This window comes from Lactuca saligna, chromosome 5 (genome assembly GCF_052625555.1).
Source record: "Lactuca saligna cultivar CGN05327 chromosome 5, ASM5262555v1, whole genome shotgun sequence".
In the NCBI taxonomy this organism is placed as follows: Eukaryota; Viridiplantae; Streptophyta; class Magnoliopsida; order Asterales; family Asteraceae; genus Lactuca; species Lactuca saligna.
Window position 1 is genome coordinate 211,251,738 of NC_136421.1, and position 15,505 is coordinate 211,267,242.

Consider the following 15,505-nt stretch of genomic DNA (forward strand, 5'->3'; position numbering starts at 1 on the left):
GTGTCTAAGTCCATAACTTATTTGGTATATACTTGACCCGACCGGCATGGTCCATTTGGGTTGCATCTCATCCAAACTATTATGGATAATTTTATGAGAGTTATACACATATGTTTATTAATATATTATAAGTTATAATATATTAATTTGAAGTTACGTTATTTAATTAGTTTTAGTCTTAAATTAATTATGAATTAATTTAGAGATTAAAAGGAAGACTAATTAGATTATGGGCTATTTGTTTTATATAGTGTGGGCTAATACTTATTTGTTAATGGGCTAGGCTTATGTGGAAGTCCATGGATGATCCATGGAGCTTTTAACCCATGGATCCTTGGAAAGGAAAAGACATGGGTTATTCGGGTTTCACCCTAACCATGCACACTATATAAGCATGCTTATGGAGCATGAAATGAGGCCTAAGGAAAAACTAGTGAACTAGTGTGTGTGCTTGTGTGTGGCCGAATTTATACAAGTGTGTATACTCTCTCAAAGTTTTCCAAGAGTTTGTGGTGTTTTGTGATTCCATTTGAGGCATTCACACTATTGGTGCTTGGCCCTCAAACTCCTTAGAACCAAACTCACCAAAAGGTATGTAATCTCTTCTAACTCTTTATGTTGAAATGTTCCCCTTGCCATGTTAGATAGGCTATAAACCTTGGAAAATTTAATATTTTGCATGTATTTAGACAAACATAGATCCAAGGTTTATTAGGGTTGCATGCACACTTAGGAAGTGTTAGATTGCTCAAAAACCAACAACAACTTGAACTACAATTTCGAGCATAACCCTAGCTTTTCCAAGGCAACCGCAACCAACCCTCACAGGGTTCAAAAACCTGAAAATAAACGAATCCCTTGCAATATGATCACATTTAATCGATTCAAAACCTGAAGTCTCAAGAATCGAGATGCTCTGCCTCCGTGACAGACCTCTCATACCAAATCATTATTGTTGAGCCGAGTCCGCTTGTCTTTCATCTAACAATTCAACTCCTAATATTTGTGGGTTCCAACATCTATATACCTCACATACACCTGAATACCCCATGCATTAATACCTCCCTAATCATGGAAACTATATGAATACTAACCTGCCTGAAGTAGTGTGCTGCCACATGGCTGCCTTCCAAAATCTATCGAGACTTTCCTGGTCTCATCTCGTTCGCCAATCATCTGAAATACCAGATTCTGGCCTGGTCGCTGAGCTAAAAGGGCTCCCACCTAGTCGTCTCATACGACTTCTGAATGAAATCCTTCTCTGGAACTAGTTGCCACTAGTTACCATGTCACCAAGGCTCTAATAACATCTGATCTAACTAATCAGGCCCACGTGTCAAATTCCGACGTTACCACTCCAAGGATAAAAGTGATTGCTACATATCCAATGGTAGACTTATATCACAAACGACCTTAAGCATTTCCACTGCTTTCTTGCTCTCATAGATGTAGTGGCATTCCTACAGTCTTATCGTTGGCTTAACCAAATCTAATTCGTATGGGAAATTCCGAAATTCAATCTGTGGGCTTCCATAACCTCACTGCTGCACCCGAACTGGTGGGTACTATTGTTCCTTCCGCGTCCTAACAACACACTCATGCTATCTACCAAACTGGTGAATGCTGCGGCTACACCTGCAAACTTACAACACTCTAACACTAACTGACCGCTAGTGAATGCTACGGCTACCCCCGAAGTCTTACAACACTTCCCATGCTAACTGACCACTAGTGAATGCTACGGCTACCCCCGTAGTCTTACAACACTTTACAAACTAGGTCGAATACGCACTCAACCTTACACACCACTAAGCTAAAATCATGGCTATAATCTCAACCTGATTTTCCAAATTCTACTGTCAAGCACCCAGAGGACACGAGTCCCATGTTGGGGATTTTTACCGAACTCCAAACTCACATAACTCTCAAACCAAGCAGCCACTTGGGTTGTATTCCTTCCCGAAAATGATATATAACTTATCCCATTTTCAAAACTGATCATGCTTCTTCATTTCAGGATGATTCTCCCCCACTTAGATTCGACTAAGTCTTCACAATACATGAATATTGGAGAATTCCCAATCTTTCTCCCTTTCCAACGATTGATCCGATAACGACCAACTCCTACCAACTAGTGCTCCATTTCAAGAAAATCCCAAATGATCACAAACTTCTAATAACTAGATGAACACTTCATGAAACCCAGTGAAACCGACAATCCCTAATACTTGCATGATCCGACACTCAAATCTTGAAGTCCAAAAGATAGATGCTCCAACTAACATCTCGGAAACGAGCTACTTCCCTTGGCGTTTTCCTCCGCCAACCAATAACGGTTACTAAACTAATGAATCCTGACAATTTTGAATAACCATCGTGTGGGACGTTGCCCGTAGACCTCCTATATAATACCCTTCTCCCCAAAGTGCTCCAACAATCTCCCGCTCTCGACTCTAGAAATCATATCATTCAGGGTCTCGCACCCTGAGTCACTCACCAGCTCAACCATCCACAGCTGAGTTGTAGTAGCTAAAACAACCTTTTCCCTAAACCAGGCTACAACCACTCCCAAGACATAGTTTACAATCCGAATGTGCAATAGATCGCACAATCAATCCTTACCACCTGATACAAGAAATCAAAGGAGAACCGATCCTCATAAAATACTTATGCCATATCGACCCTCCTACACTCACCAACGCTGAACTAATGTTGCCAATCTCGATGACTAACTGGCCCCAAGTCGGAAATACAACCTGATCCTAGGGTCACAAGCCTACTCAATCCTTCGAGCTCGTAAACTGAAAGGGATCCTTGCCCTGGAAAATGACATCCCTATCCTATCAATTAACTGTTCTACCTCTAGCTGCAAAACCCCAGCTGATCATAATCAACATTCCTTTCTAGAGTCCCCGCGACTCACACTCCATCCTCGAACATAATCCCTGAAACATCAATCTAGAGCACATGTGCTAGACTCTCCCGCTTACCCACGGAATGTAACAAGTACATAACATCTTCCTAATCCCAGATAACTACAACCCTCTGCTCATCAGAATATGTACCAATAACAAGTCCAGATACTAGAAAGCTCGACCAGCTCTTCTCATGATGTCGTTACAGCCGTTGAAGCTATATCGGTAGCCGTCTCAGCAATGGTTGCATAGTGCTAGCTGAAATGCTCAACCATGGCGGTCTTGATAGACCCTAACATCTCCGGTAACTGTCCCCAAACAACTCGATCACCTCCTCCCAGATGATCTCACTGACACAATCCTTTGACAATGTTGGCCTATCCTGGCTGCCAGCTCCCGATCCTAACCTAGATCCGGTCTCAACCCGTCTCGTAACCACCATTCTGGTAAAACACCAGAAATATCTCTGATAATCCATATAATGATAGGGGAACAACTCCCAACCCAACCTTGGGGATTGTGACTTACTTGACACGCGTATGGGTCCTGTGCTTTCAGTAGTATGGACCCCTACTACCTTCCACACCTAACCATATTTTTCTCAAGTATCACCACAACGCCCTAACTAAACACACAACATGGCAAGCACTCAATCCTCACTCTTAGAGGAATGCTAAATATCTCATAATTGGCCTCCACGCCTCACACAACCCACCCATCCATGAAACCTCCACCAACCCTGCAACACTAGTGTATGCTAGCCATACATAATGCTGGACCCAATAGACTTTCGAATATCCGATCCTACCCTAAGCACCCAATCAAGCAAGAACAGAACATCAGGCCAAATCAAACATTCTCAGGCTATAAGATCTTAATTATGTATAACCGTAATGTATACACTAAGCAACTACAGTAATGATGTCAGTCTCTTGTAAAGGAAACCCTAGGCTAGCAGGCATCATATAATTAGGCAATTCTATCATGCAATTCCTGAAGATCCCTAGCCTAGCACTAACATGTTGTTTTAACATATTTCATAATCAAATAACTTGTATGGTATTTTGGGGTCTACTTATTGGCTTCGGCTGATCGTACACCCTGCATCCTCCTTTACTTATTTAGAAAACCTTTTTGAAAAATCATTTTGAAAATCCTTTCCTTGATTTGAGACTGGAGTCACACGAGTGTTTCTCCAATTCACTCAAACCAAGGCTATGATACCAACTTGTAGCATCCATAACTTCAAACCAATTTAAACTTTTAAAACATGTCAAGTTCATCAAAACATTACAACATTGTTTTCAAAATATTGATTATTAGAGTTTTTCCCATAAACATAAACACAATAGGAGGAGATGTACGATCACGCCTTGGCCTTGCCTCGATCCCCTGATGTACCTGAAACAATAAACTGAAACTGTAAGCCCGAAAGCTTAGTGAATCACCCCCAAACTACCGATACATATACAGTCCACATAGCAATATCAACATTAACATATAATATCAATCAAAACAGAACATCATGCACTCGGTCCACAACTTTCCAACCTAGACTACCCTCTGGGCCCTCAGTACGAGTCTGGAATGCCTACCGGGCCCTCAGCTCTTATCTGGAATGCCATCGAGCCCTCAGTACGAGTCGGGAATGCCTACCGGGCCCTCAAGTCGTATCTGGAATGCTCCCGAGTCCTCAGTATGAGTCTGGAATGCCTACCGAGCCCTCAACTCATATCTGGAATACTTTAGGGTTTGTTGGCTACTGCACGGAGCAGTACAACCCAAACCCATCCCACATAACATGTCGACATGTAATAGATAAATACACATACACGAAACCAGACAATATCATAGGTAGTCCTACAGACCTACCAAACTAGCATATCAATTGGCATACATCACTAGCATGCAATACTAGCTCATGATCAACATCTAACACTGTTAGGATAATACATCCAATGGGACGGCCTTGGTGCCTTAGACCCCTTATTATAGTGAGGAAAACTCACCTCGAAATGTTGAAGTCCCGTAGACACAATCCCAGTTGCTGGATGACAGATTCCCGAATTGTCAATATCAAAACATCACCCAATTAATAATTGGGTCCAAACACATTACCACACATTCTTGGAGTAACAAGCTACATTACCTCATCTTGGCTTGATTCAAGCCCAAGCCCTAAACCAAAGACCTAAAAGTCAGACTAGGAATCAAACCCAGCATCAGGCCCTATTTTCCAAATTGGGCCCAGGCCTATACATGGTCTTATTCTAAGGCCCAACTATAACCCATTTATGGCCTAATTTTCCAAACTGGGCCCAACCCCTTACATGGGCCTTACCCTAGGCCCATTAAATTATTTTAGTCCATATGATTATTCTTGGATGGCCCATTAATAATCCAATCATCAAGGCCCAATAAAAAGGCCCAACAATAAACCCAAGTGAAGTTACGGTTTCATATAAAATGCCGATTAGGGTCAAGTTTCCTACTTAACCCATTAAGAACTTAATCTACTAAGGACTTAATCCATTGAGTCCAATATTGCTTAGATTAATTTCTGCCAATTATTATTATTTAATATTTCAAGTTATTAAGTAATTCTGGAGTGTGTCCCAAACAATTTTCACAATTAAGGTTTTATGCCCTTAGGGTTTTCTAACCCAATACTATCCCATTAGTGCCTTGGTTTGCCTTTTAAGTCACTTTGGGCCTTATTGGGCCCATTAGGGTCTCTTTGGGTCAATTAGGATCCACAAGACCCATTAGGGTTTCCTTAAGCCCATTGATCACATGTTTGGGCTTTTATGTCCATTAAGCCTCATTGGGCCCATTAGGGTTTTAGTCCCTTGTCCAAACATCCCCAAACTAGCAATCCAAACACAACTAAGCACACCGTCACCCGACACGGCGGCTGGTGGTGGCAGGAGGCGGCAACCACCACCCTACGGTGGTGGTTTATACTTTTCTTTCATTGATCTGGTACAATTCAATTACAAAAAAATAACCAAACCGCACACACACATATAAAACTAACACATACACTAATTACACACACACAACCGCACCGTGGTGACAAGTGGTGGTAGAGGGTGGCAGCCACCATGGCTGGCGGCCATGGTGGGTTTCTCTCCATTTTCCGACCATCAAAACAACACCCACGACACACTAGTTTATGCAAAGGATTCCGGCCACCCACCTAGCGGCGACGGCTATCGGTGACATAGCTCCGGTCTCGACTTCAAACCTACCGACAGGCGCGACTTCAACCATGGTGCTCACTTCACTGGCCGAGTAAAGTGTGGTGGTTCACGACTTCATGACTTCAGCAGTAACAATGACTGAAATGAGCTCTTCACGAGCGACTGCAACAGCAACCCATGCTCACGGTGGGTCTTTGTTCTTCGCCGACGGAAGAGATGCATGAGGTTGGCTTCGTCCATGGGTGATACAGCAACGAACGGCAGCAAGGGCGCCCCAAGGTTGGACTCACCCGATTATCAACAGCCATGGCTCCCAAAGGCAGTCTTCGTCTTAGGGGCGGTGACGTAGCAATGGCGATTTGTTGTGTGTGAAGTGACGATGAGGATGTTGGAGGTGGCGGCCGCAAACGGGAGATGAAGAGAGAGGGTGACGGTTGTATCATTCCTTTAGGGTTAGGTTTACAAAGTTAGAAGACTATATACCCGCTACATCCAAAACTTGGTCCATAATGACAATCTTAGTCCCTCCTTCCTTATTTCTTTCAATATAAATTCCAAGTTTACCAATTGAACCCTCCATGACAAATCATTTTCAGCTTAGGTACATAATTTACTCTTTTAGCCCCAACCATTCAAAAACCTTTCATACTAAGCCCCATATCTACAAAACAACCCCTGTCTTCAGAAATCCTTACAAAATAAATCTTGAACTTACACTTTAACCCCTAAAGACTCAATTCTTGTCATTTGGCTTCCCGAAACCAACACTTTATTAATTATTATTCGATTTATGCTCAAATGATATAAAATAATAATAATAATTACATCTCGGTGTTCCTGATTTGTTATCTAATTAATCTCTTTAAAATGGGATGTTATAGATTAAGTGGCCGATTTTCTTAGCCCTAGGGGTCTTTATATACTTGAGCTTCTAGGGTTTAAGTGAAAACCCTAATTGGATGACATAGGCCCTAAGAAACCTGAGAACCTTCTATAATAAGGCCTCTATAGCCAAAATTAAGATGGAATCATCCTTAATTCCGTCCATACCTTAATCCACAAGGATTCTCAGCCGACTATTCAACCATCACACAATTGACAATTCTAGTCCCCTTTATTTAATTAATGTCTTTTAGCCACAAAACTAATTCTTAATTAACTCTTGTCTATTATTAATTAAACTATATGATTTCTCTTTGAATATATTATTCATAAAATATATTAATAAACCATAATAACCTCTCTCTTCATAAATCATCCTATCAAGTTGCTTCGGTGAAGCGAACCCAAAAGGACCATGCACAATCGGGTCAAATGCATACCAAATATAGTTACGGGCTTAGACACTAATCCAACTGTCTGCCACTTGGATATGTCTATTAACTACAGTGCAAGTACAATTCGATTAGCAATCGTAGCTCTCAAAGATGCTGTCGAACTCTGATATTATCAGTAACATGTCCTTTAGATAAGGGATCGTATAGTCCTCCATTCTAAATATCGTGCGGATAGTTAAATGGAACATAGTCATACTTATTGTCAAAAAGTTTGTTTCTCGATCTTTGATTCGTCTGACATAAAACTTAATTGAACACATCAATTCAGTCTTGACTAGGCCAGGCACATAAGTCAAACCCCAAATATCGCTTTTACCCTCTTAGGATATAGGGAACCGACAAACTTTGACTTATATGCATTTACCATTCACTCATCAAATCATACACAACAATGCGTTTTATAACAGCAGGTTACAGATGCGTTTACGCATTATCAATGCACAACCAACTTGCAAACAATAAACCATATGATATTATCGTCTTGCAATCACTCAACATAAATTCCATGAACTGATGCCAGCAAGCGCGGGTTTAACCCAATGCTCAAATCTTATTTATAAGCACTCATGACCATTGGAACAAACTTCTGCTATGTCTAATACACTTTAGAAAATCTACAAACCAATTCACGACAATCTTCTTTCATACCTACTCCCAAAGTATGAGCAACTGTGGAACGTTCAAATAATCTTATTATCCAGGTAGTCAAAACATGCAAAGTGAAACAATAGGTAAACAATCAACATAAGACAATAACTTTACTTATAAATAATACTCCTTTACTTAATCATTAAATTTCAATTACATTTATCTATTACACGTTTCGAAGCTATCTAATCTAAACTAATATCGTCCTTCAGCCCAATGCTCTTAGCGTGCTGCAAGTGCTTAACCCTACCTAGTCCCTTCGTAAGGGGATCTGCTGGGTTATCCTCCGAAGATACCCTCTTCACTACGAGGAGTCCCTCTCCCACCCGATCTCGAATAAAATGATATTTCATGTCGATATGTCGAGATCTACCATGATCTCTTGGTTCCTTGGTCAAGGCAACCGCTTCTTCATTATAACATAAAATCTCCATAGGCTCCTTTATGGCTGGCACAACTCCAAGGTATCTGATGATGTTCTTCAACCATATTTCCTCCTTTGACGCTTTGCTCGCTGCAAAGTACTCTGATTCGCATGTTGAATCAACTACGGTCTCCTGCGTGGAACTTTTCCAAGTCACTGCTCCTCCATTCTGGGTAAACACCAAGCCCGACTGAGAATGATAGTTGTCTCGGTCGGTCTGAAAACTAGCGTCACTATACCCTCATACCTTTAAGTCGTCACTCCCACCGAGGACTAGAAACCATTCCTTGGTCCTCCGAAGGTACTTAAGAATATTCTTGATTGCGGTCCAAAGTGCTTTGCCTTCCCTTGATATTTGTTGACCATGCTCAAAGCGAAGGCCACATTAGGGTGAGTACAACTCATCACATACATGATCGAGCTAACTGCGGAAGCGTAAGGTACTCGGGTCATCTCTGCTATCTCGACTTCGGTACTCGGACTTTGAGTCTTACTTAATTTGGCATTACTTTGGATTGCTAAATCCCCCTTCTTGGAATTCTCCATACTAAAACGTTTTAGTACCTTGTCCAAGTAAGTATTCTAACTAAGTCATATTAGTCTTTTACTCCTGTTTCTTACTATCCTTATTCCCATAATATAAGCAGCCTCTCCGAGGTCCTTCATAGTGAAACACGTCCCAAGTCAGGACTTGACTTCCTATAGGGTCGGGATGTTGTTTCCTATGAGTAGTATGTCATCGACATACAATACGAGGAAGCTAACTATACTCCCACTGGCTTTGACATATACACATGATTCATCCTCGCTTCGCAAAAAACCAAACTCTTTGACTTTCTCATCGAAACAAAGATTCCATCTGCAAGATGCCTATTTCAGTCCATAAATGGACTTCTCAAGCTTACACACTCTATTGGGGTGCTTCGCATCGACAAAACCCTCTGGTTGATTCATGTAAACGTCCTCAACCAACTTTCTGTTGTGGAAAGCGGTTTTAAAATCCATCTGCCATATCTCATACTCATGAAATACATCAATGGCTAGCATCACCCTAATAGACTTTATCTTCGCAACTGGTGATAAGGTCTCATCATAGTCAACACCGGGAGTTCGAGTAAAGCCCTTCGCAACCAATCGTGCCTTATAAGTGTGTACCTTCCCATCCATTTCGGTCTTTTCCTTTCAGATCCACTTGCACCTGACCGTCTTACAACCTGGTACATTGCCAACCTAATTCCTTACTTGGTTGTCATACATGGACTGAATCTCACTGTCCATATTCTCTTTCCATTGTGCAGACTCCGGGCCTGCCATGGCTTCCTTGTAGCTATTAGGTTCAGCTAAATTTATTAGTGTACTATCACTAATAAACATATCACCCTCACTTGTTATATGAAAACCATACAACAAAGGTGGAACGCTAACTCTACTGGAACGTCTAAGAGGTAAGGATTCATCAATCGGTTCAACCGTAGTTTCCTCCTCGGGTTGAGCACCAACGTTAGATGTTGCTTCATCACTCGAATCTTGAAGCTCTTCAAGATCGATTTTCCTCCCACTGTACCCTTGGCTTATGAGTTCTTGCTCTCGAGAAACCCCTCTCCTCGCAACGAAGAAAACATTGTCACTCAGTCTATAGAAGAGATATCCAAAGGACTTTTGCCGGTAGCCGATGAAAATACACTGCCCACTACAAGGTTCGAGCTTGTAGTGAGTTTCTCGTCATACGAAAGCCTCACAAACCTAAACCTTGATATGTGACAATGAGCGAGCTTTCCGTGTCCACATCTCGTGAGGTGTTTTGGCAACCTTCTTGGTAGGGACTAAGTTAAGGATATGGTGGCAGTCTCTAAGGCATACCCCCAGATGGAGATAGGTAGCGAAGCACGACTCATCATGGAACGAACCATGTCTAGAAAGGTTCGATTACGCCTCTCAGCCACACCATTCAACTTCGGTGTCCTAGGTGGCGTTAATTGCAAAACGATTATGCATTCCTTAAGGTAGTCATGGAATTCAAGACTTAGGTACTCTCCACCTCGATCGGATCGAAGTATTTTGATTTTCCTGCCCAGCTGATTCTCCACTTCTTGTTTAAACTCTTTGATCTATTCAAATGTTTCTGACTTGTGCTTGATTAAGTAGATATACCCATATCTGCTATAATCATCGGTGAAAGTCACATAGAAGCGGTTCACATCCCTTGTGGTGGATCTAAAGGGCCCACACACATCGGTGTGTATGAGATCCAGTAAACCCTCACCCCTTTCACAAGTGCCAGTGAAGGGTAACTTTGTCATCTTTCCAAGTAAACAAGACCCGCACACATCATCGTCCCTAAGGTTGAATGACTCCAATACTCCATCCTTTTGGAGTTGGGCTATGCGTTTCTTGTTGACATGTCCAAGATGACAATGCCACAAGCATGCTTTGTCCAAACTATTGGAAGAATTGATACACAACACATCATTTCCTAAATTATCTACAACCATTATAGTTTAATATATTCCATTACAAGGCAATGCTTCAAAATAGAAAACACCATTAAGATAAGCATTAATAGAACCCTTTTCATTATCAAATGAATATCTAAATCCTTGTCCATACAAACCATGAAAAGAAATGATGTTTCTTGCCATATCTGGTGAATAGCAACAATAATTTAAATATAGTCCTAATCAATTACTATGCACTAAAGAGTAAACTCCAATCTTGGTGACAAGCGACAATCTTTTGTTCCCCATGATTAAGTTTATCTTCCCATGCTCCACATCCCTATTTCTTCTTAGGCCCTGCAAATAAGAACAAATGTGAAAACCACATCCTGTATCAAGAACCCAAGAAATAGCATGTGATGAATCATTAGATTTAATAGTGTAAATACCTGCGAAGGAAGGTTTGATCTTTCCATCCTTGATATCTTGCAGATACTTTGGACAACTTCGTTTTCAATGCCCTATTTTGTGGCAGTGATGACACTCTGCATCCTTGGGGTTGGAGTTGGGTTTAGCAAAACTAGCCTTGGTTCCAATAGAAGAGGTACCATCATGGGAGTTTCCCTTATGGTAACCCTTTGAGGGAGCCTTCCTCTTCTTACCCTTTCCTTGCCCAATTGCCAAGACTGGGGTAGCAGTAGGAGTAGGAGTTTGTAAAATGGACTTGTTATTGGGGTTACTCTCGGCAGTCCTCAATAGACCTTACAGCTAGCTCAACGTGAACTCCTCTTTGTTCATGTGGTAGGTCATGCGAAACTAGTTGAAGCAAGGCAGTAGGGAATGAAGGATGATGTCAATCGCCAACTCTTCATCGAAGTTAACATTTAACTTCAGCATGCAGTCAACATACCTTTGCATCTTCTGCAGATGACCAGTGACAGACTCTCTGCCTCTCATCTTGTTTGCGATCATCGAAGTGATGATCTCGTACCTCTCCTACCTCGCGCTTTGGTGATACCTCTCAACCAAGTCCTGATGCATTTCATATGGATAGAAGTCCTTGTAGGACTTTTGTAGTTAAGCAGTCATTATCACTAGCATGATGCAATGGACTTTTGTGGCATCATGCTCATGGGCCTTGAAGGCAGCGATCTCTTTATGAGTGGCAATGTTAATGTCCATATCTTTCAGCTCCTTGTCGAGGACATATTCATTATCCTTGTAGCGGGTGACCATTCTTATGTTACAAATCCAATCATTGAAATTAATTCCATCAAATATCACCCTCCCACACAAATTCATGAGTAAGAATAAGCCGGAGGCGTTTGAGCCGGAAGCGTTGTTGTTCAAGTTCGAAATCTGAAAAAGAAAAGAGACAAAATTTTATTAGATAAGAATCCCTAATTAAACACCCAAAATGAAAAATTAGGGCAAGGATCCAACAACATTATTTGGAATTTAGAAGAGGGATGTCGTAATCTAAACAACAAATAATTTGAAGGTAAGTGAATGACAATTCACTAATTTCCACCATGAAAAACAAAAGAGAATTAAGTTTTAAATGTATTGAAAACTCCTAGATCTTTTGAGATTCATTGAGCATTTCAAAGGCATCTTTAAGTCTCGATATGCCCCTCGAGTTTGTGAACGGGATGCCGAGGATCACAAAACAGGGTGTGAATAACCATGCAAATATACATGGTGCCCCCAATGTTACAGTAACCTAATCGACATGTCGGTTAACCACACACGCTCCATCGATCTATGACAATCATCGAGTCACCCTTTGCCACCTTTGCTTAGAGCACAATTAGTACGTCGGTTAACCACACACGCTCCACTAACGTCTTAGCAAGGGTGCAAAGTGTAATTTCATTGAATTGCATCAAATTCACTTTTGCCAAAAGTAACTGAGATTGGGAATTTTGAAAAACATTTAGTTACATTATAAATTCATTATACTTTTAATGAGGAAAGGTTTGCGCTATCCTACCTGTTCAGCTAACGACCCTCCACCAATCAAGGAAGCGGTGGTGAGAGTGGACATCCATTAAGCGGCCATTTTATAGGTCATAACCTTATACCCCCATTATAGATCGGCTTCGTAAATGAAACCTACTAACGGTAAGACTAGCAGTTAAGTTATACATATATAATTGTTATTCTTATAATATTATAATAGTACAGGGTGAATTTTAAACTTGTAAAATTCTAGGATTTGAAATTTAATAATTTCAAAATGAAACTTTTAATCCAAAAAGTTAAATTCAAAAACTTGAGGGCAAGTTTTGAAAATTTTCAAAACTATCAAGATCAAAATTCAAATAAATAATTAAACAATTAATTATGGTGATTATCTAATTTTGACCTAATCCATTTTCATGCAAGATAATGACCAAATAATCCAAATAATTAACATTTATCATATAAAGAAGTAATTATTCAATTAATTTTGAAATTATCTTTTATTTTGGAAAGGATTAGCATGCAATATCAATAAAATTCGTATTTCATTAATAAAAAACGTATGGTAATTATCCCACAGCAAAATAGGCATGAAATCCCGAAATACACTCTATCTGACAGCCAGACTCGTCGAGTCCCCATATGGAGTCGTCGAGTTCATACTACTCGTCGAGCCCACATTGGGACTCGACGAGTCCATTAGTCAGATGGTCAAAAAATGGTTTTTTTTCAAGCATGAATGAAACACAAAACATCAAAGAAAATAGAAACCAATCAAGGCTCTGATACCACTGATGAGTTTTATACAAAAGAACATTCCTATGTGCTCATACAAAACCCTAAAGCTTGGATATAGGCTTCTCTATTGTTCATGCAATTCATTCAAGACTTGAAACCCTAATCTAGCATACATAGAAATCAAAATATATATTAAACTATTTTTAGATGATACCTTTCAATGTTTGCAAGAATCCTTTGATCTTCAAGAAGCTTAGTGTCACAAGTGTAACACCTCTAATGGCTCACAAACACCACAGGCAAGAGAATGATGTACAGGAGAGAGGAAGGGAGGCAAAAATCGGCTCTAGGGTTCCAAGGGATCAAGTGGCTGATTTTCTTAGCCCTAAAGGTCTTTAGATACTTGAGCTTCTAGGGTTTCATTCAAAACCCTAATTGGATGACATAGTGTAACATCCCCCTCTGGCACGTATCACAATATTGTCCGCTTTGGGCCACTCAGCACGAGGACTTCCCAGGGGGTCACCCATCCTGGTACTACTCCCACCCGAGCACGCTTAACTGCAGAGTTCTTATGGGATCTGCTACCCTCACGGCTTTAAAACGCGTTGTGATAGGGAAGGTATCCACACCCCTTATAAGGAATGCTTAGTTCTCCTTCCCAGCCGATGTGGGATCAGATCTAACCCACTTTCACCCCCCATTATAGGGTTCGACGTCCCTGTCGAACACATCGACCCGTGCCCTGGCTCTGATACCATTTGTAACACCCCCCCTCTAGCACGTATCACAATATTGTCCGCTTTGGGCCACTCGGCACGAGGACTTCCCAGGGGGTCACCCATCCCGGTACTACTCCCGCCCGAGCACGCTTAACTGCAGAGTTCTTATGGATCTGCTGCCCTCACGGCTTTAAAACGCGTTGTGATAGGGAAGGTATCCACATCCCTTATAAGGAATGCTTAGTTCTCCTTCCCAGTCGATGTGGGATCAGATCTAACCCACTTAAAAAAGTGGGTTAGATCTGATCCCACATCGACTGGGAAGGAGAACTAAGCATTCCTTATAAGGGATGTGGATACCTTCTCTATCACAACGCGTTTTAAAGCCGTGAGGGCAGCAGATCCCATAAGAACTCTGCAGTTAAGCGTGCTCGGGCGGGAGTAGTACCAGGATGGGTGACCCCCTGGGAAGTCCTCGTGTCGAGTGGCCCAAAGCGGACAATATTGTGATACGTGCCAGAGGGGGATGTTACAAATGGTATCAAAGCCAGGGCACGGGTCGATGTGTTCGACAGGGACGTCGAACCCTATAATGGGGGGTGAAAGTGGGTTAGATCTGATCCCACATTGGCTTGGAAGGAGAACAAAACATCTCCTTATAAGGGGTGTGGATACCTTCATTGTCACAACGCGTTTTAAAGCCGTGAGGGCAGCAGATCCCATAAGAACTCTGCAGTTAAGCGTGCTCGGGCGGGAGTAGTACCGGGATGGGTGACCCCCTGGGAAGTCCTCGTGCCGAGTGGCCCAAAGCGGATAATATTGTGATACGTGCCAGAGGGGGTGTTACACATAGGCCCTAAGCAACCTGAGAACCTTCTGGAATAAGGCTTCTATAGCCGAAATTAAGATGGACTCATCCTTAATTTCGTCCATACTTTAATCCATAAGGATTCTCAGCCCAATATTCAACTATCACACAATTGACAGTTTAGTCCCCTTTATTTAATTAATATCTTTTAGCCACAGAACTAATTCTTAATTAGTTATTGTCTAATATTAATTACACTATACGATTTCTATTTTAATATATTATTCATATAATAAATTAATAAACCATA

At 41.3% G+C, this 15,505-nt stretch overlaps 1 pseudogene; it reads left to right on the forward strand.

The window, feature by feature from the left end:
- The first annotated feature begins 14,758 nt into the window (after window positions 1-14,758).
- Window positions 14,759-14,876, forward strand: LOC144999364 (5S ribosomal RNA; annotated as a pseudogene).
- The last annotated feature ends 629 nt before the right edge of the window (window positions 14,877-15,505 follow it).